This window comes from Centruroides vittatus, unplaced genomic scaffold (assembly GCF_030686945.1).
Source record: "Centruroides vittatus isolate TY-2023 unplaced genomic scaffold, ASM3068694v2 scaffold_2906, whole genome shotgun sequence".
Lineage (NCBI taxonomy): Eukaryota > Metazoa > Arthropoda > Arachnida > Scorpiones > Buthidae > Centruroides > Centruroides vittatus.
The window spans coordinates 333,969-359,009 of record NW_027122695.1 but is presented as its reverse complement, the minus strand read 5'-3'; the positions used below and the strand labels follow the sequence as shown (position 1 = coordinate 359,009).

Genomic DNA, 25,041 nt, shown 5'->3' with positions numbered 1-25,041 from the left:
AAAATCTGGTAGATTGGGCACTCGGGGTAATAAACGCTTACGTGAGATAACGTTTGTAAATCAAATACTATGATATAATGTAATAGAAGGGTTAGAAGTACAGAATAATCTGATAATCTTAATCTTTGCTGATGTTATTTTTTGCCCGAGCAACGCCTGGCTCATCTGCTAGTATCCATATAAATCCCTAGAGAGAATTGGAATGTGACCTAAAAATTACTTATCGAGGTTCCACTTTTATGTTGCTATGTAATCTATATCTTGTTATATAATACCATAAAGCAAAACTGTACTGGTAAACATAGATTGGTAAACAGAAATTTTTATGGAAGAAGTGACAATACACTTTTGTTTTCTGCTTATGCAGTATTTTCTGTTAGTGCGGAAAACAACTATAACAACACTAATAAGTGTTGAAATGATGAATATGCGTGAATTTTGGATTTATGTCGATCATTCTGAAAGATTTACGATATTTTCTTTGCTATTTTCGAAGACGTGGCGTTGAAAACAAACACAGAAAAGTATATATAATAGAAATGAATCTGATCTGAGGAACAATACGTGATATACTGAACCGAAGATGAAGTTATCGGCCGTTTTCTGCTGGTATGTGGACGAAAATTATAATTTTCTTTCTTGTTTTACGCAAATTCTAGCTGGTTATAAACAAGTATGCAAGACTAATGCTGTTTTATAAAAGCAAAACTTTGTCTCAAATACTTCTAAAGCTTCTAAACTGAAAAAATAATGTTTTTTTTTTTTTTTTTTTTTTTAATTTTAGATAGTTATTGCCCATGACTAATAGAAAAATCTTTAATATTTTCTTTCAGCGTGGTACTCCTTCTACCCCTGTGCTTCTGTAGGCCCAACGAAGCGAATCTAGAAGTTATTGCAGCAAATAACGACACTGCAATATTCATAGGTAATACGTTATTCATATTAATATAAATACTAAACAAATTGATTCATCCGTTAATTAATATTCGAAAACTATTATTCAGATATTCTGAGTGAACACTGGTTTTAGTAAAAAAATAATAGAGAATTACATTTACTGAGAATGCTTTTATATTCAGATAAACAAAAATAACAGAGATAAAATAAACTTAAATGAGAGTTTTTAGCTGCATATACAGCGAACACATTCCACTAAAATGGCAGATTACCTTCTCTTATGTTTGGATGCATATTTAGTTAATTTAAAGGGAAATAGATATAAGAAGTGACCTCCAGGTGAACGTATCTATTAAAGTTTCATTTACTGTTGTGGAAAGGTGGGAGAAAATACGTGAGAACAACACAAGATTTCTTTTCCGGAATGGTTTGTTTTGAAAACTTTGGTTTCCCTCGTTCCAGGCTTACTTGAACTCCAAGTAAGCCTGGCCATATTTTATGTTTTTTGTCAGAAGTCGATTTTTAAATTTCATTATTACGCACATGAATACTGTGTAGGAAAATGGGATTGATCTATTTATGACCAGGATATATGATAATGGTGATGAATAGATTCATTACTCAGCTGTGTACTTTTCACTCGCATGATATGGTTCTTCCCGTTTGTTTTTAAGCGTGATATGCAACGCTGAATCAAAGGTGCTGCGATGCAACCACTTCCTGTACTTCTGCTGATGTGAGACTCGAACCCGTTTTCCGTATTTATCTTTATGTGACTTTCTTTATTCTTTGCATCTTCTTTCTTTGTGAGTATGTAAAAAATGCAGTTTTAGTATCTCACTGCACGTATTTCTCTTGGACAACAAAAGCCATCACTCATTCTGTGAAGGTTATTACATAAAATTCGATTAGTTCTGCAAAGATGTACAGTACTTCTGACTGAGACATGCCACGATAATGTAAGGTATATACTCGTCATTTCAAATCTGATCTTGGTTTTATGAATATAATGTACGATGTTAATCAGTAGTCAAATATTTGAATGCACGAAGCTCTTTAATAAGGGTAAGTAGTTAATAGCAAAAGAAAAGACTTGTATGTTGAAATTTCAGTATAAAATGAGGTACATCAACTATAAATATTTTTACTGACTATTTAAAACTTATAATCTACAACTCCTTGACAAAACATTAGAATATTCGCCTAACTGAAGGTTTAGGATACATTTTCTCACGAACAACACAGAGTACGAAACTTTTTTCGACACAACATAAACAATGTTTATGTACATTTATTATATCCATTAATGAAACAAATTAACTCAAATGTTCTTTTACAAATACTTCTTATTACAAATGGAAATGAGATGACAAAAAAATAGAATAACACATTGACCGTGACAAAATATTAGAATGTTAGCAAAAACAGCCAGAGAAACAGCCATAAACAACTGAATTGTGATGCAAATTTGTATATTGCTAAGCAGCGCAGTATAACAGTACAAGATGAGGCATAAGCGCGTCATCAGTAACAGAACTAAAGATATTGCAATAGCAGGGAGAACACAAAATGAAATTGCGAATTATGTAAAGTGCTCGCAGCAACAGTCTCTAGAGTACTGAAACAACAAAACCCGGTTTAAGTTTTAACTAACGCACTCCAGAAATGTGGACGTAAACGAGCAACGACTGCGAGGGATAAAAGAAACATGAAAAGGATTGTCGTGCGAAACCGCTTTGAAAGAGTTAGACACTTGCATGCACAATGCAGAACAAATGGAGTAAACGTTAGCAGCCGAACTGCTGTGTTCCCAAGACGAGACCATCTCTAGATGGCGCAGAGAGAGGATCATGTGAGGAGAAGACGACTGGAACAACGTTCTCTTCAGTGACGAATTCCTGTTTTGTCTCTACCGTGGTGACCAAGGCGCACGTGAATGGAGAACAACCAAAGAGGCTTTTGAAAAAGACTGTGTGAAGAAATCCTTGAAGTTTGTATCGTCTGTCATGATCTGGAGATGCATAAGTGTAAGGATGTAGGACAACTGTGCATTCTTCGGGAACGTGTCAATGCACAGACATATCAAGACATCTTAGAGACATTTATGATAACATCAACAGAGGATTTAGTTGAGGAAATATTTCTATATCAACAAGACAGAGCATCCTCTGATACCGCGAAATGAACAATACGTTGTTTACAAGAACGATAGATTGCATACCTGCATTAGCCGAACAATTCCCCAGACTTAAACCGCATTGAAAATTTGTGGGGAGTCACGAAACGACAACTTAATGAACGGTGCCCAACTTCTAAAGAGAAACTAGTGACGTGCATTCGACACATTTGGAATCGCATCACTAAAAACGAATGGGAATCATTAATTCGCATCGTGCAAGATAGCAAGCAGTGATTATCGCAAACGGCGAGGCCACAAAATATTAAGATTATTTCCTATATTTATCCCACATTTAGCTAATATTCTAATATTTTGTTACGGTCAAACTGTTATTTTATTTTTTTCTCATTTCATTTCCATTTGTAACAAAAAACGTTTGAGTTAATTTGTCTGATAAATGGGTATAATAAATATACATAGACATTGTTTATGTAGTGTCGAAAATAATTTTCGTACTCCGTGTTGTTCGTGAGAAAATGTACACAAAACTTTCAGTTTGGTGAATATTCTAATTTTTTGTCTAGGAGTTTTATATATACCTATTGTCATTTCATAATTACTAACACAAATATTTTTTGGTTCTACTTGTTAATTATCTTTTTCTTTCAGTTACCGGAGGAAAAAATGTAGACAAAAGAGGTATTATTTCAACAATTATCAGTGGAATAACTTTAATTGGTAACGTAATAACCTCGACTTTTGGAGGTACATAAATAAACACTAACAACAATGTAGAAGATAATGAATTCGGAACAAAGTTAATAAATCTTAATTTAATAACGTACAATTAATTTTTCACGAACTGATTTCTTCATTTAAATTCGTTCGCACATTTTTATTATCGTTAGAATATCATCTCGGTATATATATAAATTTTTAAATACACCTTTAAAAAACTTCGGTTGAATGGAAATTATTTATTTTCAATTGAAAAGTCTAGCAATGAGTTATATAACTTTCTCTACGAACAAATTTAAATTGTTTGTGGCGCCATCTCTTACGAGATTTTGTTAGTAAAGCTTATTATATTATTGACTATTATAAAATCTAAAAAGCATAACTCTGACGATAAACGGTGTTATGGAAGTTTCACGTTCCGATATTAGAATACGAGGAAGTTGGCTATAGTAGTTGTTAAATAAATAATTCTTTACAGTTAATGAATGCTATAGAAATTAACACAATAAATCGTTCTGCCATCTGGTGAGAAAAGATAAAATTCTCATATTGTATGATATATTAAGTAAAAAGCGCTGACGTCGTTAGAGAGTGTGATGATTGGTTAAACGCAAGTGACATCACGAGTGACGTTGATCAAGTCGATTCTTTCCGTAGACAGACTATTCATAAAAATTACAAATTCAAAACAAATATTCGGCTTTTTTATTGTTAGATTTAAAAAAAAAACTATAAAAACGTAAAAAATGGAAAGTGATATAAAAACAAAATACAAAACGCATGGCGGATTAATTATAATAAAAAATGCAAAAGGATTAATTCTGAGGATAAATAATATTTTTCTAAATTGTGTAAATATCAATAACAATTAAAGTTTTTATTAAATCTGATCCTACCAGATATCGGTGGAGACGGACTCAATGAAAATGAACCTCCCCTGTTTCATCTCTCTCTCAAACATTAACCATCAAACTTTGATCGCATGAATGCCCTTTAATACACATTACCAAGAAATACTTTTTTTTTTTTAACCTTTAGTTCATCTTCACATATGAAACAAAATATACGCAAAATATATACAAACACATACACTTATAAATATATGGAATTTACTTCCAGTTCTTTGCACTTTTTTGGATTTAGTGGAATCCAAGACTTAGAAATTTGCCAAAGATTGTACAAAATTTGACACAACTCCAAAACTTTTCCGTGTTATATATAAGCTACATAACACCAGTTAAGTACAACGAACGAACAATGATTTATTGTGACGTAGTCACAATGCCAGGCCGCAAGTTTCTTTTTTTAAATCATATTTTTTATTTATTTAATTCAAAATAAAGCTCCTCACCTCAAATTAGTAATAAATTGCCCCTGTACATCATACTTTTTCTTTAACAATAGAGTTGTGCCGATCATCTATTAACTGCTTTCAGGAAAAGATTTGAATTGAAATAACGTGACTTCCGATTTACATCGGAAATTTTGTATAGTTAATCGGGGCCACCTACCCCTGAACCATACGTATGTAGAATCGGATTTCATCTCGCCTGTACAAATTTTATTTCACAGGCAGATATAGTGATACAGATTATTATGGCACTGGTACATATTATTTTCAACATAGTCACCATGCTTGTTCAAACATTTATTCTAACGATATACCAAGTCATCGATGCCAGCAGAGAAGAAATCTGCGTTATGTCCCTTCAACGACGCCATGAAGGCTTGCTGAACTATCAGTTTGGAATCGCCTACCACCCAGATGCTTTTTCAATGGTCCGAAGAGATGGAAATCACATGGTGCCAGGTTGGTGCTATAAGGAGGATGTTCCAGCTCCTCCCACTTGAAGCACCGTAACAATCAGTTTGCACATCTGTCCTGCCTTTATCGAACTGCACCAAACCACACCTGTTTCAGTGACATAACATTATCACCATACGTTTTACACAAGTTGACGATGAATTTCTACTGGTGAGTTGCCCTTCAGACCGAATCACACTACCCACTTCCATGTTTGACCATGTTTCCGTGAGCGCAGCCATATTCAAAATGATATTACGAGAGTCTGACGCAACATTTGCAGCATCTAACGCCTGTTCGATAAAGCTCTGCTGCTCTAATGAAAAATTTTAACAAGAGGAGAAATATGACACCCGTGAGAGCTTTTGTTACCTTACTTTTTGAATCACCGTTGTAATGACTTCTTTTTATACTTTATGATAATTGTTTTTCATGTCCTAACATCTAAAATAAAGAATAAAATGTCATAACTGTATCAAAAATTAAATAACAGCATTCTGAAATTCATGCATCTTCAGCAATTGTAAAGGTATTATTGAGGCTGTTTTCAACATCCGCTTAAAAATAAAAAACTAACATTTAACTAAATATTTCCGATTTATTACGTTTAGATCAGTGCCAGAAGCTATATTAAGTATACCTGTGCTAATTTATAATTATATATGAATAAAGAATTGTGATTTACCGACATTTCTCCCCTCTTTTCCCTTGTGTGCAGCCAGCGTCAGTTCAAAAATTTTGAATGCGGCCCTTACATAGAAAAAAGTTATTCATAATTAGTCCCTGCTTTAGAAGATAAAACAAAAGTTTATTTTGCTTTTTCTTGTAGAAATTCAAAAAAAATTCCCTCTAATTATTTTCAAATAGCATTATCTGCCTACCTCATATCTAGTGCTTGCTGATATCCTAAAACAGAAATCCCCAAATTTTTCAAGAGGTATATCACATTACATATTCTGTAAATGCCAAAATTATATCTTTCTCGCTGTTATTTAGTGACAGGATTTTTTGGTAGGTGATCATACCGTTGATTTTGACTCACTTGTGTCTAGAATAGATACTTGCCTCAGATCATTGTAGAATTTCTGGATTTCCTATAAGTTAGTATTTTTTAGGGAATCCAAAAAGTCTCCCATTTCCTTCAGTAAATTTGATATAATTTGTCACAAAATCATTAGAACTATTTTTTTATAATAAAACTTTTAACTTATTGTGTATTTTAGAACTATGTTGTGTAGATTGAGGGTGAATAATTTACCACTCTCCTGTATTTTACACTACACTTTGTTCAATTTTGCATATTATTTGCTTAACTTAATGACAGAACCAGAGTTGTCTATATTATTTTGATATAAGTATACGTTACACAACATCACTGTGTGCCTTTTATTATAAGGTAAGTTGAAGAAAAACGAGTATGAGCAAATTTTAGGTTAGGTTAGGTTAATTATGAAATCAAACCAACAAAGTTTCATACTAATAAAAACACTTTTTATTCTTCCAGTTTTTTGGGCAATAACAAAGTCTGTTAACTGAGCACATCGCAGGAATGATCAGTGCCACAATAGGAAAACTATTTTGGGTGAGCCTGAAACCATATTCGGAACAGACAACAACCAATAGTGCACTTAATATTAACTACGAATAATATTATTTACTAATGTGAAATTTTCACTATAAGAATTTTTATTTTATTCAGTATTTCAGAAATGTAATTTAAAGAATTAATTATTTCGTCAACACTTAAGATGATAAATCAGACGAAATTTTTCTATCATTCGATGTTTATTACGACTTGCAGCGTTAAAAATGTCATCGTCAATTTGATTTACTTACCAAGAATCTATTTATTAAATACAATACAGGCATTTTCTAGTGTTAAACCGATAAGTGAATTCAATACACAAGTTTGTGTATTTATATTTCTTTTTTGATTAATGTGAAGAATTAATCTCTCATTTTGGTGACCACAGAGAAATCTTTTTAGAAATTAAACTGAATTAATTGCTAAGGTTTAAATGGCCAAACGATTTTACATTAAAAATTGTATTTATTCTGTTTCATTATCTTTCGCATTTCGATTACTGTAAACAATTTCAACACACAACTGACAACAGTTTTGTGTTTATAAGCAGTAATTTCTGCAATGTGGAAACCAGTCTAAAAATAACAATAAAAAGTCTTGATTGCTGTAAATGCATGAATTGCAGAATAATGTTATTTATTTATTTTTCGATAGATTTATGACGTCTTTTTTTCTTATGTTAAAACAAAGTATATAAAGCAGAAGTTAATAACAGGATACGAAGTACATCGATTCAAGATGAAGATTTCGGCCATTTTCTGCTGGTAAGTGGTAGCAAAATGTAGTGAATTTACAACATTTAATTAATTTTCACAAATTTCGTTATATTTTCTACACATTTTGTAGCTAATTCTGAATTAATGTGCTTGAATAATGCTCTCTAGTTGTTCAAAAATTGTCTTGAATAATTACAACGCTGCAGCTTCTAACCTTAAATGGTATTTTGAATAAAAAGTACTACAACAAATTAGAGTATATTAGTAAAAATACGTGACTGTTGGAAGAGTAAAACAGAATTGACCGCTTATTCTATGAGATTTTCTTTCGTGTCACTTTCTTTCTTCCATTTTGTCAATGTACATATATTTCTGAAGTATGTCATTTCAAATAGAGTGATGCAACTCTGTGTGAAGTTCGATATTGCGAATTCGAAATTGATTGCAAGTTTATGTATGACATGTAAAATATATACTCGAGTTTTTACTCATTATATAATTTTTTATGGTGTTATTTTTGGAAAACGTTCTGCAGATACAACTCTTGAATTGCTCAGGTTTACTCTCCTTTACGCTGAACCCAATAGCATTTGTTTTAGTAAGATTCATATTCAATTTCGTATAGGTTCTCTAAAATTTTTCGACACTGATAGAATATTTTTCATTTTTGCATCCGGCGTTTACCTTTATCCTTGTGCATGCCACGATAGAAGTGGCAACATAATTCGATGAATTAAATTCAGGTAATTTTCTATTCGCAATAACCAGGGGCTATTTTCTGGTCACTTATCTCTCGTCTCTTCTTTCAGCGACGAATGACGTCAAAGCGAGAGACGAAATTCGTCTCTCATACAAAGTGGCGATTCTGGTCGTTCGTAACGATCTCGTCTTTGTCGTTGACGTCACGATTCTATTCGGTTGATTATACATGTTCGGGTTATCTGCGCGCGTAACGCGGTATAGAATTTTAACCAATGAAATTGTACAATTTTCGAAAGTGCAGAATACGAAAATATAGAGCACGTGGTACGGCACGAGGTAATCAAGATGTCTCGACTTATGTTATCATCGGAACAAATGGAAATTTTGGTAACAGAAATATTTCCAAAAATACTTTACGAGATGGATGGCAAGAAATTAGGGATAAAGTGAACTGTCTAGCTGATGGTCCACTGATCGAAGTGGAACAATTAAAAAAAAGATGGAGTCAGTGGCGTTCCCGAACGATAAGTAAAGCGGCTGCTTTAAGGAAAGATATACTTAGAACAGGTGGAGGGAAAAGAAGTATTCCACCATTAACAGATCTTGAAGAAAAGGTGTTGTCATTAATTGGGAACGAAGAATTTGGATTGGAAGAAGAAAATTTATACGAGCTTGGAGCTTGCACTACAAGTTCCGTTGAACCTTTACATAATGTAAGTAATACCTTTTTATTTATAAATTCATTTTTTATATATTAAATATAGTCTATATATATATATTTATATTTATATATCGTAGATACAGAATATAGTTCCCGAAGGAAATGATGTGGAACCACCTCGTGAAATAGTTGAGAGGGAAGATCTTGAATCTGCAAGTAAGTTATTTATTATGTCAAGTAATTATATTTCTTGACTTCAAGTTTATTTAGTTTTAAAATTAAATGTTTTAATCTTCCCGTTGTAATGCCAGATTCTGGATGTCGTCGTCGTCACCGATCTTCAAATGAAGATACTGTAACTTCATTTATAGAACAATCTGTATCTACTCAAAATTCATTATTAACAAGGCAAACCTTATAATATTTTTGGAATTTATTTTACTTTGAGGTTGACTTCATTGATTAAAATATTAATATAGTTAGATAAAAATATTAAAACATTTCTCTTGATTAAATGCTTTGTCTAGTTTCATTAAAAGTATCTAGTCATTTATGTGTATGTGCATATACAGTATATATATACACATTTTTTTTATGTAGGCTTTCATCTATAGATGAAAACCTAGCAGAAAATAATGAACTAATAAGACGACAAAATAATTTAATGGAAGAGAAAAATATGATTCTCAAAGAAATCTTGCAAACTCTGCAAAGGGTATTTATTTTATATAATTGTTTAACATTTTAATACTTTTTAAAAAATTTATTGAGTAAACAATATTTTTATATTTACATGTGTGTCTTCTTTTTTCAGTTTGCGTGATGTGTTCGTACTGCTAGCCAATTTAAACAATTTTGTCTCTCTTTTTTTATTTTATAATGTACTTAGAAATGAAATAAATAATAAATAAATATTTCTAAATAATAACTTAGTGTGTTTACTTATTTATTTAGTCTCTAAAGAATAAAGACTGGAAACAAAATTAATTCACTTTTTTCATTCATGTTTATTTTAACAGAATCTCTGTAATATTAACTGTTGCCTGACATTTACAGCATTCTGATTTGCAGAATGATCCATTTCATTTGCGCTATCATCATCATCATTTCCACAGATTTCTTCTGTAGGAATGTTAAATGCTACACAAATGTTATGTAAAATAGCACAAGCCATAACTATTTTTGCTGATTTTTCTGGAACATATTGTAAGCTCCAGCTGACTTCAAGTCAAGGCATCTGAATCTAATAATTAAAAATAATAATTTTAATATTTAATTTTGTAAAATTAGTAAATTGTTAGTAAGAAAAATATGAGAATTTCTCATACCTCTGCTTTAAAACACCAAAACATCTTTCAATGGTGTTTCTGGCTTTTCTGTGAGCTGCATTGTAATTTAATTCTGCAGTTGTTGATGGATTACTTACAGGTGTAAGCAGCTATGTTTCTAAAGGATAAGCACTGTCTCCTGTAAACATAATTTAGAGAATGGTATTTACTTTTTCATACCAAATTAATAAGAAAATAATGTCTTTACATTTTTGTTTTAGTTTGGTATTACATGACACCGAAATACTTCAAAAGACAATATGTCTGTGAAAAATATGCTTACCAAGCAACCATAATCCTCTTCCTATTACTCCATCTTCAAAATTTTCCCGCAGAGTGGAATTTCGCCAGATAAAAGCATCATGCGTGCGCCCCGGTTACAATGGGTTAATATTCAAAATTTTCAACTGAGAATCACACACCTAAAAGCATAATTTTAGTCTTATAAACAACTATTATTCAATTGTAATATCTTGTATTCAAGTGATATTGATAGTGAAATGAGTGATTTGACATAGAAATTTAAAGATACCACTTTATTAAAGACATTAAATTTATTTATAGTTAGATGGTTAATTTGTAGAAATACTTACAACTGAACTTCTGGTGGAATTACGGTCCGTGACTTTCTCCGGACTAAATCATCCCGCAATTCGTTGCACAGCCACGCGGTAGCTTCTTTCGTTAAACGAAATTCATCATCATCTAAATCAAAAGCGTTATCTCTATCTCAAAATACTCTTTCTCGAGATAGGGAACGTTTTGTGATGCGATTGTATAGCACGAGTAGCATGGAGTCGTCCATATTGGATATAACGAAATCGAGGCGAAAGACGAAAGACCGGCTGAAAGACAGCTATCCGCTCGTCTCTGATAAAAGAGAGAAGCGAAGAGAGAAAAAGTTGTCCAGAATCGCGTTTAGAGAGACGCGGCGATCTCTCGAGACGTAAACAAATGATTAGCCAATCAGCGACCGGCTTGTGAATGACGAGAGACGAGAGACGATGACCAGAATAGGGCCCCAGCTGTTAGCTAAATATTAAGAATAATGTAAAAGCAATAAATGCGAAAATAAATATAATAAACCTTGATTTTATGCTGTTTATTTAGCACGAATTCATTTCTTTCTTGCACAATTTACAAATAAACTAGTAACAACTCGTTGCTGGTTTATTTGTAACTTGTTTAAACAATTGTTGTATAATTTGAAATTGCTCAACTTTCCCGGCAACATTTTAACTTTTAATGGCGCCATCTGTTATGATATTTTATTAAACATGTATTATATATAACAGTCGAGAAAGTAAAAATCAAATACTTGGATTTACTTGGTAAAGCACTAAACGATCAAGCCAATTAACATTTGTACATGAAATTATACGAAAGGAAGAATATGATTGGTTTGTTTATTTGGCTGATAATTTATGGGGGGTCACAATTTCCTTCACCCAGTTTGAAGCTTAATACTCCTGTGCTCTCTGTAAAAATTTTCTGACATTTTATTAGGGAAAATAATGCATATTATAATATATATATATACAGTGTATATGTCAAATTAGAGAATGTCGATATTTTCCGGTGAATGTCAACACATACAAAATACGTCGGTTTTATTCATTCAACATACATACATTCGAACAATCGCAAATGTATGTCGACGAACACGGATAAGCTTTGGTGGAGGTCGAAACGAAAAGCCGCATCTATTTGTTATACTCTCGAACACTGCTGTTTGTCAGACTTATGCAAGGTATGTTGGTGCGTGCAATGTTAGGCTATGTTAGGTAAGATTTCTCCCTGAGAGAAGCAGCTGCAACTAATTCGAGAAGTGGAAGGCAAGGCTATACACGCTGTAATTGCAAAAAGAAGTGTTCCACGACTAAATTCAGTTGTGAAATCAAGGGTTTCTTTTGCAGTTCAAAGTATTATAACAGTTTGAGTCGTTGCAATAAATGAGATTGTATGACGTTAATCACATAATTTATGTGTAAGTTTATTATTGGTATTATTTTTCTTTTCTGATTAAGAATATACCGTTCGTCTTAGGTTCAACAGTTTATTTACACGCGCTGTTACTTAAGCTTTCTCCTATTTTGACATATATCATATATTAAAAAGTTGCACTTTTGACTTAACGTAATAAAAATATTTTTATTCAACATTCATGCTGAATGTCGACATTTGCCGGTGTAAGTGAGAAATAATGATATTTAGCAAATATTTCGTACATACACGAAACAACTGTGTGAATGCTGACATTCACCGGAGAATCTCGACATTTGCCAGATATCGGTCTTTCACGAGTATATATTATAGAACTTATCCTTATAGAACTTATCCTTATAGAACTTATCCTTACTCTGAACATTAAACTTTTCACTATTTTATAACAATTAAACATACAATGATTACTTTTTAAATGTTTGTTCTTATTTCTGGCCCGAGCAAAGCCGGGCTCATCTGCTAGTTGATAAAATATAATATTTCCTGTTTTTTCTCAGTATTCTACTTGTTTTACCTCTGTGCTTCTCGATTCCCAAAGGATCCATCAAAAAATTTAACTCAGGTAATTCTTTATCTTTATAAATTAAATTCCGAATTTGAATGATTGAAATTTATCAATTTGGGTTTATTAATTTTTGAGACAAAGGTGATAATACATGGAAATAATTAGCATACGAGGAAGAAGTTATGTTCAATTCATTTATTTTAACGAAAGAATTGAATAATTGTAACGGATTAAATGATTTATAATTATTAATAACTGTAATAAACTGCTGTGTAATGAAACTTTTATGTGTGCTTTGATGGGCTTTGTAATTGCATACTGTGCTTTTGATGTGTGCTTTTGATGGGCTTTGTAATTGCATACCGTATTACACATCAAGTGCAGCATATAGACAATTAATTCATTCCTTTAGTAGTTTTCCTGTATTTATAGCAAAAAAGGATATTTCTGAAATATAAATTTTATTCATACCTCAATATAGCATCATCCTGATTTAATATATACTTATGAGTTGATCATTTCCTAATTATATAGTGGATAACATACGACATACAGAAAGTATTACAAAACTTTCTGTATGTCGTATGTTATCCACTATATAATTTTATTTTTATCGCAAACAACATAATGTTACTTTTAAATTAATCACACACTAAAGATCTCATTATATGTATAATTCCTATTGTTTGAAATTTTCACTTTAACACTACACTCGATTTACTGTCAATTCCAAAGTGAAATAGCAAGCAACGTTAAATCGAGGTTTGACTGTATATAAATGGCTCTTCATTGATGGAAATAAAATTATTCGATATAACGCCAAATTGTAAATAATATAAATATTTATTGTGATAAATTTAACACATTTTCATTACTCTTTAAATCAGTTTTAATCTATTCAAATCGATGAATGTTTATGCTATTACTTTTATATACTGTTTGCTTTACTGTTTCTAATTATCCTTTTCCAGGTCAAAAAGTTAAAAGATCTGCCGTTGTTGAAAGTAATCGATTTGACGAATCTACATATAATAATGAGAGAATTAAACGCCAATTTGCTCCTCTTCCCATTCCTATTCCTCCAATGATAACGGGTCGAAAGAAGGACTGTGAAGATTAAAAATAGTCAACTGTTAACAGAATATATGTATTCCAGATTTATAGGTAATAATTACCATTGACTTCTACACTTTTTTATTTTACGCATAACATTTTTAACACACACAAATGTGAGCTCACAATTGTAAACAGATGAAATAAACCACTGAACACTAGTAGTTGACTATTTAGTAGTTGACTAGTAGACTATTTTGAACTTAGGTAATTAGCATACTTCTGTTTTCAGTTGTGTCAAAAAATTAAATAAAGTACTATACCTTAAAGCAGTGGTTCCCAACCGGTGTTCCGCGGAACACTGGTGTTCCGTAAGCATCTCCCAAGTGTTCCGCAGATTTAGTCGCAAATCGGAAAGTGTACAATCGTATTCGAGCCGCCGAATATCAAAAACTTAAAATCATAAAATTTTCACAAACTTAAATATATATGTACGACTCGTACTTATGGAGTGTACTACTGTTTCGAATAAGATAAAGGCAATGATAAAAACTGAATGAAATATGTAAAAAACATCAGGCACAAGTTTCCCATTAAAGTTATTTAGGTATATTTTTTCCTGTCTTAGAATTGGCGTTAATAATATGAGTAGAGATTTTGAATTATAACTGCTCAATTCTAATAAAATAACTGATGACAAGCTTATGTATTTCATATTAACTTAAGTAAGTGTTCCGCTAAAGAAAATTGCTCACAAAAGTGTTCCGCATCCTAGAAAAGGTTGGGAACCACTGCCTTAAAGTATAAAGTATTTGCATTATTAATTTTAACTTTTATATGCAAACTTATTAATATATTAATAATGTAAAAACTTATTAACAATGTTTTTAAACTACGAAAGATATTAAGTTTTTACAGAAAATTACTAGAAATTGATTTGATTTTATATTTTAATAAAGTAGATTCAACGATTGTAAATTAAAATACGATGCAAGGATGATTATATTCGTACAGCAAAATTTTAAAATATCTAAATATTTCAATCGTTTTTTATTTCTCGACGGTTCAATGTAACCTCAGTCTAAAATGTAAAAATCTCCGAAAGTCATTATCTGATCCTTCGCCATATTTTTCCTCATAACAGCCGAGAAAATAAAAATTCAGCAACGAGTTGCGTAATTTTCCCTGCAACACATTTAGAACTACATGTAGCGCCATCTCTTATGATATTTTATTTAAAAAAAACTTTTATAAAATTAATTATTATAATATAGCAAAAAAAAAGTTTAATTTTTACGGTAGGGATGAGTTTAATAGGAAAAAACAAATTATAAATGATGATAATAAGTAAAATCTTTATTATGTCCGACTCTATTCGAGATACGACACACGACCCGCTGTACAATACCTCGCGACTTTTAACTACCGAAATTTAACTGATGAATTTTTCTTAATACAGAAACTTGCCTGGACAATTTTAGAAATTTTCGACAAAAAGTACGTGAGATACGAATCTTCAATTTGGGTGAATTAAATCGCGCGCCTTCAGACCTACACTAACATCTACATATACATACAAAAAACCATTGTTTCCTTTTCAGTATGAATTAAAGTTTTTAATTAACTTTTTAATAATAAAGTGATTTTGTTTCCATTTGTTTTCGGGGTTTTTTGTCGTGCAGCTTAATAAATCAAACCAATTGCATTCTTCGTTTCTTACAAATTGATGTTCGAATGTCATTGACTTCGTCCCTTAGGGCCTTATCGAATGAACGCAAGTATTTGTTTATTTGTAAATTGTGCAAAAAAGAAATAAATTATTGTAAAACAAACAGTATAATATCAAGTTTTATTAACTTTATATTTGTACTTATTGTCTATACAATATCTATCACTGACAACTACAGATACTAGGCAGATACTTGAATATTGGGAATGCAAAATTCTTCTGATAATATACATCTCTTTTTAATATTTCTGACTTCATTAACTAAAAAGAGAAAAATTAATTAAAAATACACTGCAAATGTTGGTAATTATATAATGCTAATACGTATATATGTACAGATTATAACACTTCAAATCAAATATACACTTTATCGATGTGTCCATGTTGATACTGAAAATACAAGAAATACGAAGTACAAATCCCTTATTTTCGAATTATAAAAAGTGATTCACGTTCGTGTTAAAAATTGCACACAAATTATTAAACACGTGACATATAATATTCTATTTTTAAAAGAACACAACGAAAAAAATACAGAAACGAGTTGCTTAAGTTTCTCGGCAACATTTGGTGGCGCCATCTGTTACGATATTTTATTAAAAAAACAAAACATAATTTCGCCGGTAGAGATTGGTTTTAAAAAACACTTGTAAATGATATACAGTAGAGACTCGTTAATCGGAACCCCGGTAATCGAAATCGCCGATAATCGGAACGATTTTCAGTCGGACTGTGTCGTGCTAAATCGAACGTTTTTGATACTAAATTTACTTTTAAAGTATAATTTTCATGTTTTTATAGTTTTCAATATATTTATTTTGTTTGTACAAAATGCAGAAATAATTTTTAACGATACGATAGCCTCGATTATTATTATAAAAATTTTCGTTAGGCTTAAAATCGACGAAAATTCAACACGAAGCGACACGCAACGGAGAAAAATTTGAACATCGGACAGGTTAATATATTTATTCGTACATAATCGGTAATCGGAACAAATCACTAATCTGAACAACCCCAGTCCCCAATTGATTCCGATTTTCGGTTCTCTACTGTAATGCGTAATGTCTTCGTCTGTTTTAATATCTTTATTTATATGTTTGTTATAAATGCTAATGAAACACGCTATAAAAACAGTTATTTATTTATGTTTTCTCTTGGCAGCGGAATATCACTCCACTTTTGAAATCACAAAAGTGGAGTGATATTCCGCTAATTGCATATCTAGTAAGATATGCAATCAGCAGAATATCACTCCACTTTGCATATAATAATTGCATATCTTACTAGATATGCAATACAATTATTATTCTGACGAGCAGGTTAGTGAAATCTTACTAAAAAATTGTTGGTCAGAATACCCTTTTCTCCTTCAGCTGTCTACAATATTGTTTTAACCTTGGCATTTATTTTAAAAATCTCATCTACTAATGTACGCGAAGAAATTACTAAAGAAAAAACTTTTTTTTTTCAATATGGTGCTTTCAACATATCTCGAATATCCAGGATTGCTTTTTTGTGTAGTCCAAAAGAACTTTGTGATCGGCATGAATTTCTTGTTATTGCATTCTTAGTATTAGTCAATGGTAATTAACCTCCCAAACCATCAGGAGCAACCCATCTTTTATATATTATCACCGTATAACTTGTTTTATAGTGTCTGCTACATTGTAATCGAAACTGTGGTTCATCCCTGATAGGGTGAGCGGTGATTTTATGTGCATGGCAACTACTCTATTCGATAGACCACGGCCTATTGTCTCATCAGTGTGTATGTTGCTACTACAAAGACAAAGCGAGATAGTTTCACCCAACGGTTTGTTATACCCTGGTGGGAAAGGAAATTAGCACTAAATGCTTATTATCTCTGATTTTCTTATAATTTTATTTCAATTATTTTGATTTTCATTATTTGACCTTTATCTTTATTTGGGTTTTAAAAAGGTTTACTCTTCCTGACAATCATGCTTCAGCGAGATTCACAATTCTGAAGTAAGAGTGGACAGAGGAAAAGGCGGGCAACCAATTTCACCTTAAATTAACAAAATTGTGGTGAAAATGGGTGCCCGACATATCGTGGATAGTCCACTTTGACTTCCGAAAACTCCCTATTGTTTATTACCAGGATTTCACCCACAATGTCTGGGAAACTGTTAGAGGCTGAGTTATCCAACCGTCACTTTTGTTACTGATTCTCATCAAATTTAATTAAGTATGCATTAGCAACAAGACATTTTAAAGTTTTATATGTCAGAAAATATCCTGTTATTTTAAGGAATCTCACAGGGTGTAAGGATTTCTCTTCACTCCTGAAGCTTAACAAAATGTGTGCCATTCTACTTTCTGAAAGTTTGCATCGCTTAAATTAAAATATAAATAAAATTCTTACAGATTATCAATTTATGTTGAAAATCGTAGAATTTATAATCTTTCTCCCGGAGGATAAATGTATAAATGTTAACTTAATTTACTTTAATATGAAAATAGAATTACCTGAAGTTACTTCATCCAGTTCTGTTGCCACTTTTGTCGGAAGAGAGAAGTACAGAGGTGAAATAAATAATGTGCTGAAAGTAAAATTCACCGGTCATAAAAATATTTAATAGGGTATATTCTAGAAATACTTTATAAAATTGCACGCGAACCTTAGTAAAACAAATGTGATTGTGTTAAGCGTGAAGGTGAGCAAACATGTGCAAAAGTTTCAAATAAGTGAATGAATTTGTGTGATCAACGTTGAATATTACACGAAGTGCAAGGCTCAAGCATAAATTATTAATGATTGGATCAAATATGCATATAAAGAAAGGTTAGAAAAACCGTATATAGATTCAACCTCTTGTCTATGGTATTGAGAGGGGTATAGCAAAAGGGACATCGGTATCTCATCGCAATGCCTAAAATGAGATATTTCAGAAATGGATGTACATTGACAAGAAAGGAAAATGCGAACATGCATGAAAATGACGTGAAAAAGAACATAGTAGAAAAAGTAGCAAATTTACTTTCCTTTGATTTGGCAATGTACAGAAAATAAATAAGGAGAAACAACTAAAGACGGCATATGTTGAAAAAACGAAAGGTCACAAAAATAGGTGTCATTTAAAGAAATCTGGATTACTGCACATGAATGAGAATTGGATAAGGTTAAACTTATGAGCACGAAAGAAATGCAAAGAGAGGGAGAGATGCATGAAAACGTGTAATAACTGTAAGACAATTTATCGGTGAATTTGTGCCCTATCTCTTGCCCGCAGCCTTTTGATTAAATCCTGTTTGGTCTTGTTTTACCAATTCGTTTCCAGAATTACGTTGAATTTCAGAAGTGGTAAACCTAGGCAAAAAGATTTATCATTGTATGAATTTCATACTAACTTATTTAAATTGTGTTGCAGGTTCACTTTTTACTAGAACATGAAACCTCTTAAAACCGCAAGTGATAACGCTATAATGCTTAAATCGAAATATTCCTCGCATTCGATGAACAAAATTAAAGTGACTCTGACTAATTTTGTTAAGAAAATTTTAAGCTGAAAAACAATAAAAATAAGTTCTATATCTGCACTTTTAACAATGTAATGTCTTGTATTTTTAATATAAAGATTTCCAACAGTTATGTATTATTACTTATGTATTTAAATTTGTTGTATTTTTTATCCAAAATATCTTTTTCACTAGGAAACTAGAATGGTACACTGAAACAACATAATATTTCAGCACATAGATTTGTCAAAACTCACAATGAAGAGCTGGGGTTGATTAAAATCTTAACATTTGATGCGAGATCGGAGCTGCGGGACTTGCTCACTACTCCGTGGATGGCTGTAATTGTGATGTTTAAAGAGACTGGAAGGTCACAAAATTGTCTCACATCAAGTTCCTGACACCAATTAGGATAGTTAATCGTGTCCTAACTCGCGATAAGATACAGACAGATTCGGAGAGACTGGTGATCGGATCTATCTTTAAACACATTCGAATGGGAAAGGTCTTAAACCTGTCGATAGAGTGAGACCGGTATTTAACTGAATGGAGTTCGAAATTAAACTAAAACAACAAAGAAAATCTTTAATATTTAGAGTACATTAATATATTTTGAATCAAAAGTACAAACGGATTAACTAAATCAAAGTAACTAAACATTCGACGAATAGCACTTGATTTTATTTATCGGCGGCGATCATCTATTTAATTCGAAGATGAAGGCACAAAATTAATGTGCACGACAACCTTTCAAGGCAAAGACCTTTCTCGGAGCCACTTCCGAGAGAACTGACGAGAACCTTGAAAAATGGCATGTTTACCCTTTTCATACCCGAATTTGCTCCAATCGGGAGTTATTTTATCTCACATGTGAGGGGTGAATCGCGCCCAGAAGATGTATTATAAACACACTTCACACGGGAAGTGGCCTTATGTTCACAAACAGATGAAAGTTGTGTTTTTTTCTTTTAACGATTTCGAAAGTAATTAATTTCCAAAATCGTTAGATAATTAATGTAAATTCTAGATAAATCTCTCTTAAAAAATGGATAAAATACGTCAAATGGTCTCACACATTTATAAAGCATTATACTGTTACATACTAATTTAGAATTAGCTACAATACACGTTGAAAAATAGAAAGAAATTAGTAAAAGTCAATTATATTTTCTAAATTCACTATTTAATAAATTTTCGGTTAAACTTACCAGCAGAAAATGACCAAAACGTTCATCTTGGATCGATATACTCTTATAGGAAATTATTCGTTTTTTTAAAATATACATTAAATACTTCTTTATGTAGCAACTCATGCATTTTCAGCAACTTACAATTGCTGAAGATGAATAAATTTTTGCTGAATATGCATGAATCATTTGGATTTCAAAATCTTTATTCACTGTGGCCACTAAGAGAGCACTAGGACGAGTCCTTCGTTAATTCCTCAGTTATGGATGAAATAATAGAGATAAAAACGTAAATTTTGATATCAGAAACGTCTTTGCAGTGTTGAATAAACAATCGCTTTGTAAATTAACCAGATTATATCGTATTAATAATAATTTGTTCGTTAATATTTTCAAAATTGCAAATCACAACAAACATGAAATTATACAAAAAAAAAAAAAAAAATCGTTTATCATCTTAATGGTTGACGATATAATTAATTTATTAGATTAAATTTGAGTACGTTTTCATAAAATAAGAAATCTTATAACAGAAATTGGACATTGATAAGTAATATTATTTATTTTTGTTTAGATATATTTTAAAACATGATGAATATAGACTCACTAGGCATATGTAATTTTAAGGTAATTAGATGCCGTACATTTTAACTTTAAGTGGTGAAAATTGATTTCTATTGTATTTTTACGCCTATAACGTGCCAAAAATTGCCGCAAAAATTATAAAACATTTTAACAATTTAACCCGGTATATATATACATCCGTCGTATAGGCCAAACGACCGAGTTGTTAACAGTGAGCTTTCGTCTGGTTAACGTCTGTTCCGAATACGTCGAACTGTATCATTCATGAAACTGACTTATGGTGCGACTGGAGAATGCTTTAATGAGTTCCATTAACAAAGCCTGTTAATGCCCAAAAAACGAAAGAAGAGAAATATAGATAGATAGATAATCCACTTTGCTTTACAAGATAAAACAAAAGTTGATTTTGCTTTATCTTATAGAAATTGGAATAAATCCCCTTTAATTTTTTGGCAAATGGCAAATGGTATTTTTGACACAAATTCAGTCCAAAAGATCTTCAATTTTCTCCACTAGAATTAATGTAAATTGACACAAAAATTTGACAATATAACTTATCATGTATTCCGAAACAATGTTGTGTAGAATTTCACCCCTAATCCACCATTCTTCGATATTTTATGCTATACTGTGTGCAATTTTGCATATCATTTGCAATTTAATTGCGAAACATGGTTGCCAATATTATTTCGAGAGAAAAATATCCTACATGACATCATTAACTCTATCTGTCAATAAATTATAGGTGTTATCTCCGTTTATAAGGCAAGTTGAAAAAGAATGCAAGTTATTTCATGGTGCGGAGTATGAGCCAATTTTAGATTGCAATTATGTACTTACACCAACAAAGCTCTATACTAATAAAGATACGTTTTTACTTTCAGTTTTTGGGCAATAGCAATTGTATTCAATCTGTTTCATTATCTTTCGCATTTCGATTGCTGTGAACAATTTTTTCACACAACTGAAAAAAGTTTTCTGTTTAAGCAGTAATTTCTGCAAGGTGGAAACCAGCCTGAAAAATAACAATAAAAAGTGTTGATTTACTGTGCATGCATTGCAAAATAATGTTATTTATTTATTTTTTGGTAGATTTATGATGTTATCTTTCTTACGTTAAAAAATACTACATCAAAAACAACTAACGCAAAGCATATAAAGCAGAAGTTAATAACACGATACAAAGTACTGTACATCGATCCAAGATGAAGACTTCGGCTATTTTCCGCTGGTAAGTTGTAGCGAAATTTAGTGAAGTGTATATTTACAAAATATAATTAATTTTCACAAATTTTGTTTTATTTTTTACACATATCGTAACTAATTCTAAAATAATGTGCTTGAATTATTCTCTCTCACAAATATAGATTTCAAAAGCGGTGTTGAATTAATACAACATTGCAGCTTCTAAACGTAAAATGATATCTTCTCTTATTTAATTAGTCAGTTATTTTAATCTCGTTTATTGAATAAGAGTAATACTTTGATGCAATAGCCGTACCGCTATCACTTGCAATTTTATTCGGCGTTTGTTACAGTGGACACGCGACACCATCTTATATAAGTTTAAACAATATCAAACTCAGATTACACGCGTATTTCTTGCGAAAAATTACAAGATTTGAGATATTATATAGTACTGAAAACAGAGTGCGAGAACACGAGTAAATATTAAAAAAAATATATTTGTGCATGTTTGAAGTTTCAAATAGTCGCAGATCACAGACATACTCTGTGTCACGGTGAAAATGCCATTCGACGTTTGATTTAAACAGGTGTTATCACGCCAATTTTCCAGAATAGCTGCAGGCAAAACGGATGACATAAAAATTTACCTACTTAATTAATATCTTGTAGCCACTCCTTTCCCTTTATGCTTTTGACAGATGCATCATCTTCTTGTTTAGCATTCCCCTCATGCTCAAAAGTTTTAACTTTAGTAGATTTCTTTATTAGAATTCATGTTAGGATTTTCTTTCAATTAGGATTTTCTTTCTTCACTTTAATGTCTCTGCCTCTCAGTTCTTTCATGTATACATTTATTATAGAAATTTTTCTTCGCTTATTTTTTACACCTTGCCAAATGAGTGTAAAAGAGGCCGCTTTTTGTACGACATTGTCTCCCATGTCATATTCTTTCCAAACTTTTTATTCTCCATTTTGTCAATGTACACTCATTTCTGAAGTATCTCAGTTCGATATAGCAAATTCGAATTTTTGATTGCCAATTTATATATGACATGTAAAATGTGTACTGGAGTCTTTGCTCGCCTTGTAATTTCCTTTGGTGTTATTCTTGGAAATGTTTTGTATCTACAACATTCATTTGTTTCGAACGTTTACTGCAGCCATGAATTGCTAGTGTTGACTCTGCTTTATGCTTAACACAACAACAATTGTTTTAGTAAGATTCATGTTCAATTTCGTAGACTTTCTTTAGAACATATCTTACTAAATATTTTTTCACCACTAATAAAATATTTTTCATTTCTGCTTCCAGTATACTTCTTATTTTACCTCTATTCTTGTGTATGCCGACAGACGAGGCGACAGAACTGGATGAAGTAACTTCAGGTAATTTGCTGTTGGCATTAATGTATTTTTAGTTGAAGATTTGTAAACTTATGCAGAAAATAGTTACAAAATTATTTAATCCTTATTTGTATTTATACTATTATATAACGTGAGAATGTTTGTTTGTTCGTTCGAGATTATCTCGGAATGTAGCAAAGTAATTTTTATTTATTTATTTATTTAGTATACAAGGAAAACCCTGTATGTACGGGCTGTTAATACAAAAATTACAATCTGATAACATTAGTACAGAAATAATGATAATAGTATAACACTAATACGCGTGACAATTGGTCTATAACGGAAAAAAGTGACTTTTAAAATTCTTTCGCTATTGGAAAGCTTTCATGTCCGATTGAACACGCGATGTATATAATTCTCGTATATAAAAAGAAAAATGCACGACTTCGTGTGCTATTTTAAACTTATCGTCTTATTTCTTCGGTTTTGGTGTTGATTCGTGCCACCGGAGTAGTTGTGTACAGGTTTTGTTTATTTTATAACAATACTCTTGTGGTATCGGATATTTACAAGTATAAAAAGCAAATTAATATTTCATAAGTTCTGTGCTATACCTGGGCAGCGCAGAACTTAAGAAAAGTAAATTTGTAATCCAAGGTTTCCGGATATGGCCCAAATTTAATTTCGATATTTTCACTACAGTAATGAGTTTAAAAAAGATTAATTTGGGCCTTCTATTGTGAGAGTCTCAAGAATTTGTTTTTTTTTGCTCATAGGATAACATACCTTAAAACTCGCATCTCTCATTTCTTCCCAATGATTACTTGATTACTACAAACTACCAAAACCTTTGATAGATCTGGACCAAATTCCGCATAGTTAATCTCTGATGCCATATTGGAAAACTTTCGTACGTTTTATTTACCGTCTTTCATTCTATCCCTCAGCCGCAAACTCCCAAACCTTTTGATCAATCTGCTCAAATTCCGAATAGTTATTCTAGACAATACTCAAAACAATATACGTTATTTTAAAACTCGACCCCTCACTCCTTCTACTAGTTTGATTTCCCACAAATTGCTAACTCCTTTGACTGACTTGCATTATATTTTGCATATCTTATCCTGTCACCGTTTTAAAAATATTGGAGTTACGTTAAAAAAAACTATATTTTATACTTATTATTTTCTAAATTGTAGGACATGTGTGAATGATATTTTATAGTTGGAAAATAGGGAATTTGTATTTGTAATTTCATGTATAGACTTGGATGTATCTATGATGTACATTACTGATTCAAGGAGTTATAGTCCATTTGCATCTATACGTTAACATTATATCATTTTTAATAGTTTTAATGTTCTCTTTCTATTTCTAATTAAGTTTTTTGTTTTAGTTACTGAAGGAAGA

General features: G+C 31.5%; 1 long non-coding RNA gene across 1 annotated transcript; it reads left to right on the top strand.

The window, feature by feature from the left end:
* The first annotated feature begins 508 nt into the window (after positions 1-508).
* On the top strand, positions 509-25,041 carry LOC136987939 (uncharacterized). The gene is made up of 3 exons (XR_010882704.1): positions 509-609; positions 834-925; positions 25,028-25,041. It is a non-coding gene; the product is annotated as an uncharacterized lncRNA (long non-coding RNA).